The sequence below is a fragment of the Pygocentrus nattereri genome, chromosome 25 (assembly GCF_015220715.1).
Source record: "Pygocentrus nattereri isolate fPygNat1 chromosome 25, fPygNat1.pri, whole genome shotgun sequence".
Taxonomy (NCBI): domain Eukaryota; kingdom Metazoa; phylum Chordata; class Actinopteri; order Characiformes; family Serrasalmidae; genus Pygocentrus; species Pygocentrus nattereri.
The window spans coordinates 28,382,180-28,388,179 of NC_051235.1; positions in this window are offsets into that span (position 1 = coordinate 28,382,180).

Genomic DNA, 6,000 nt, shown 5'->3' on the forward strand with positions numbered 1-6,000 from the left:
TTCCATCTCTTATATCCTTTACTTTCTCCATTCTCTCTCCTGCCATCTTTTCACTTCTCACTTTTTATTGTTTCCTCTCTTCCCCATGCCCTGTTTCTCTCTCTCCCACATTCACTTTGTAATATCTCTCTCTCTCTATCTCTCTCGCTCTCTCTTTCTCGCTCTCGCTCGCACTCTGTCTCTCGCTCTGTCTCTCTCGCTCTGTCTCTCTCGCTCGCTCTCACTCTGTCTCTCTCTCTCTCTCTCTTGCTCTCACTCTGTCTCTCGCTCTGTCTCTCGCTCTGTCTCTCTCACTCTCACTCTCTCTCTCTCTCTCTCTCTCTCTCTCTCTCTCTCTCTCTCTCTCTCTCTGGCCACTGGAGAGCTGATTAAGAGAGCGGTGTTATTGATCTCAGTGCTGTGAAAGGCTGATGTTCAGGGAGGAGTGAAGTGGCGTTTGTCAGACAGGGTGGTGGTGGGGTAAGAGGGATGTGGGGGGGCGGAGGGAGTGGAGTGTGGCGGGCACTTTGAGACTTGACGCTGATAGGGACGAACGCTGCCCTTCAGAAGTTTGGGAACGTCTAAACTTTTCATCATGTGAAGGTTTTCTTTGTTGGTTTCTGGCTTTGCATCACTTCTGCGAGAGTGGGCAGAGCAAAGCTGCTGTAAGCTGACCAGATAGTCACATGTTAAAGTGTTCATAGCACAGCCTGAATATTTGTCCAGACTCGACGGGACTGGACTGCTCACTGCTCACACGCGTTGCGCTTGTGTCGGGTTCAGATTTTACCTTCGGGGTCTCACAGCCCACCTCCCACTTTAACAGATGTTACCTGCATTTCTCCCACTTTAGACCTCCTTTATTCTGTCTCTCTATCTTCATTACCTTAGAACTCTGTTTAATCTGCCTGGTAGAGTCACTCGCTCATGAATTTAGCATTGAGACCCCCATTTGTGAGAAAATAGATGTGCAGGAATTAACCTCTTCAACTCCTCGAGACCACCGGTGGTTCCAAAACGCTCTTCACCATGTTCTTCATAACTTTCATATTTCATAAGCTCCATTCAGAAGCTGGGCGTCGTGTGAGGCTGTAGCTCTTCTCTCCAGTCTAATAGACGGTGATGTCATTTTAAACCCTTATAATAAAAGAAGCTGAACTCAGTTTGTTTTTCTACTGAAAGTCGACCCGTTTTTCCCCAAATCTGGGCTCTAAACTATAAACAGACGGCGTCTCTTCAGTGATCTGCTCTGGAAACATCACTTTTAGAAAACAACACAAAGAGCATCGGAGATTTTTGGTTTTCAGCAGTAAATTGTAAGAATACAGCAAATATTCCTGCAGTTACTGAATAATTTGCCTTACGATTTACTCTTATAAATTCAGATGGAAAAAACAAAATATACATTCTATGAAGTTTATCCAGACTAAAGTTTATAATATTGCTTGAAAGCATTGTTTGGTGGATAAATTTGATGTTAGACAATTCATTATTTTATGTCATGTGTGTGTGTTGGAAAGACGTCTGGTTCCATTGACTCACATTAAAAGTAAAGTAGGTTTTTTCCTTCTCCTGTAAAGTTACCATTTTGGAGATACGAGGTTTTCTTCTGACAACAGCAATATATAATAGCAAATTTTGTATAAGTTTTATTTGTGATCTAATGACTGCTCCTATCATTACACAGTAACTTAACTGCTGCTATCCAATATTGTTGGGTCATTTTCAGACACAAAATTAGATGATGTGGTTCAGGTCGGGTTCAGACAACGTTGTCCAGTTTGGACTCGGGTCAGGCTCAGACAGAAAGTTCTCACATCTGTGGTAAAACAAATATTCCGTTCATGTTTTACATGTTAATTTCAACAAATCAGCAGGAATTGAGGGGACATGAGGGTTCCCGAACTCTCGCTTTAGTACTGCATGTCACACAGCCAAACATGTTGAATATAAGATTCATTTTCATATCATCGTTGTCCAAAAAACTAGTAATACTTTATTTGGATTGTCCTTAGATGGTTTGTAGATACTTCATTTACTTTCAACCCACAACCTAAGCCCATCCCTCACCCTGGTCCAAATCCTAACCCTGACCCCACCACTGTTTAGAATCAACAGATAGGTTGTTAGTAATTTGAACATCTGTGGAGAATCTATTGGGGACTAATCTGTCGGTCTGTTCATCGTGATATTTTCACAAAGTGTACAAGGCAGCTGGTGTTCTCATAGTACAACAAAATGAAAAAAGAAATCATCCATTTTTGTTTCTTTTTATTTGTTTACTTATTTTTTGGACAGTGACAATATATGGACTGTGGCATGAACCGTATATTTCCAAACTTGCATACTGGCACAGTGGCACAGTGGCAAGCGCTGTTGCCTCACAGTAAGAAGGGCCTGGGTTTGATTCCCCGTCTGGGCAACCAGGGTCCTTTCTGTGTGGGTTTCCTCCCACAGTCCAAAGACATAAAGTCAGTCTAATTGGACATGCTAAATTGCCCCTAGGTGTGTGTGTGTGTGTGTGTGTGTGTGTGTGTGTGTGTGTGTAATATGTGCATGTATGATTTAGGCCTCTAACTCAGAGCCTTCGTCAGAGTTGAGGCTGCTGCTGCAGAAAAGAGGGACGAGCTCAGTTGTGAAAAAAATCAAGCACTCAAACGAGAAAATTTCTAAAGAAGGTGAGGTGTACCCAAACTTTTGACTGGCAGTGTAGTTGTGATGTGTGTGTGTGTGTGTGTGTGTGTGTGTGTGTGTGTGTGTGTGTGTGTGTGTGTGTTTTGGGGGTTTTCTCCCCACGGCTCTGAGATGATGGAGTGTGTGCAGCTTCAGTCAGACACTCCTGGCATAAACACATACGCACACACAAGCGTGCGCGCCCTGCTTGCCTGCTTGCTCAGTGAAGCGTGTGGAGAGGTCTGTCTGCAGATGGACGCTTATTGGGCTCCAGGGCCCTGCGGGACCACCAGGGACCAGTGGAGAGAAGGGCAAACATACTGCGCTGGACTTCTCCCACTCACACGCACTCACACAGCCAGCCAAATGCCACAGAGATCTGACTCTGATTGGCTGAGAGCAGCAGGTCTGTTAGCTCCAGGGTTGTTAAGTTTAGCTTTAGCGCTGCGCGCTGTGGAACGCTGGTGAGTTGAGTGAGTGACTGGTGTTTTTTTGCACACCTCTCTGTCTCAAACTCTGTCTTTCTCTTGCTATCTTTCTACTTCTCCCTGAAAAAAATATCACCAAAAAAGGCATCATTATCACAAATGTAATTTTAGGGGTTTGGGACAGACACCTCCCAATAGAAAGTGGACTATAAATGGAGATATATATTTAGATATTGTATATATTTAGTTATTTTCTCAATTTATGCCTTTAGTTTATGAAAGGGTTAAATAGATCAAAACATAATCCTAGTAAATATCTATAATAAAATAGCAGATTTTTATTGACTTTTTATTTAACTGTGTGCCTGCAGCAAAAACTGATGTGGTGAGATATACAGTGTATCACAAAAGTGAGTACACCCCTCACATTTCTGCAGATATTTATCTTTTCATGGAACAACACTGACAAAATGACACTTTGACACAATGAAAATCGCCTGTGTGCAGCTTATATAACAGTGTAAATTTATTCTTCCCTCAAAATAACTCAATATACAGCCATTAATGTGTAAACCACCGGCAACAAAAGTGAGTACACCCCTAAGAGACTACACCCCTAAATGTCCAAATTGAGCACTGCTTGTCATTTTCCCTCCAAAATGTCATGTGACTCGTTAGTGCTACTAGGTCTCAGGTGTGCATAGGGAGCAGGTGTATTCCAATCTGTAGTACAGCTCTCACACTCTCTCACACTGGTCACTGAAAGTTCCAACACGGCACCTCATGGCAAAGAAACTCTCTGAGGATCTTAAAAGACGAATTGTTGCGCTACATGAAGATGGCCAAGGCTACAAGAAGATTGCCAACACCCTGAAACTGAGCTACAGCACAGTGGCCAAGATCATCCAGCGTTTTAAAAGAGCAGGGTCCATTCAGAACAGACCTCGTGTTGGTCGTCCAAAGAAGCTGAGTGCACATGCTCAGCGTCACATCCAAATGCTGTCTTTGAAAGGCGCAGGAGTGCTGTCAGCATTGCTGCAGAGATTGAAGAGGTGGGGGGTCAGCCTGTCAGTGCTCAGACCATACGCAGCACACTACATCAAATTGGTCTGCATGGCTGTCACCCCAGAAGGAAGCCTCTTCTGAAGTCTGTGCACAAGGAAGCCCACAAACAGTTTGCTGAAGACATGTCAACAAAGGACATGGATTACTGGAACCATGTCCTATGGTCTGATGAGACCAAGATTAATTTGTTTGGTTCAGATGGTCTCAAGCATGTGTTGCAGCAGTCAGGTGAGGTGTACAAAGATAAGTGTGTCATGCCTACAGTCAAGCATGGTGGTGGGAATGTCGTGGTCTGGGGCTGCATGAGTGCAGCAGGTGTTGGGGAGTTACATTTCATTGAGGGACACATGAACTCTAATAGGTCCTGTGAAATACTGAAGCAGAGCATGATCCCCTCCCTCCGGAAAACTGGGTCACAGGGCAGTGTTTCAGCATGATAATGACCCCAAACACACCTCTAAGATGACCACTGCTTTATTGAAGAGGCTGAGGGTAAAGGTGATGGACTGCATGTCTCCAGACCTAAACCCAATAGAACATCTTTGGGGCATCCTCAAGCGGAAGGTGGAGGAGCGCAAAGTCTCGAATATCCACCAGCTCCGTGACGTCGTCATGCAGGAGTGGAAAAGCATTCCAGTGGCAACCTGTGAAGCTCTGGTAAACTCCATGCCCAGGAGAGTTAAGGTAGTTCTGGAAAATAATGGTGGCCACACATTGACACTTCAGGAAGTGTCTCTTAGGGGTGTACTCACTTTTGTTGCCGGTGGTTTAGACATTAATGGCTGTATATTGAGTTATTTTGAGGGAAGAATAAATTTACACTGTTATATAAGCTGCACACAGGCGACTTTTCATTGTGTCAAAGTGTCATTTTGTCAGTGTTGTTCCATGAAAAGATAAATATCTGCAGAAATGTGAGGGGTGTACTCACTTTTGTGATACATACACACACACACACACAGTGTATGTATGTGTGTGTGTGTGTGTGTGTGTGTATGTATGTGTGTGTGTGTGTGTGTGTGTGTGTGTCTATATATATGCCCTGCGATGGACTGGCGAGCTGTCCAGGGTGTATCCTGCCTTCCGCCCGATGACTGCTGGGATAGGCTCTAGCAACCATCAATCGGGCGTAACATTATGTCCACCTGTTTCCATTATGTCCACCTGTTTCTCTGATACTTTGTTAGCCCCCTTTTACCCTGTTCTTCAGTGTTACTGCAGTGCTGAGAATTACCCACCACCCAAATAGTACCTGCTCTGTGAGGGTCCATGGGGGTCCTGACCACTGAAGAACAGGGTAAAAGGGGGTAACAGAGTATCAGAGAAACAGATGGACTACAGTCTGTAACTGTAGAACTACAGAGTGCAGCTATACAGTAAGTGGAGCTGATAAGATGGACAGTGAGTGTAGAAACAAGGAGATGGTCATAATGATGTAAATAGTCACTACCAGAAGTTTTATTTCATATTTATTCATTGTTAGAAATGAAACTGAAGGCTGTTTTGCACAGTGCAGTACTTATATATATATATATATATATATATATATATATATATATCAATGAAAAATGAAAAATCTACACATACATAATCATTATTGCTCTTATTTACCTCCAAAGTTTGATTCTTACCTCCACAGCATGCCTGAAATGGCAGGTATGTTTTATTTATCAGCGAAAGAGTTTGATCAGTATTTCTCTCATGCACTCATTTGCATATTTCCCTTTCACCCCTCATCCCGGTTTCCGTGGTTGCTGCGCTGTTGTTATTGATGAACTGAGGCTCTTGCACTAAACTTTTCCCTGCCATGATGATCAATATTAAATTATCATGTCCCAGCACTCATAACTTGGTG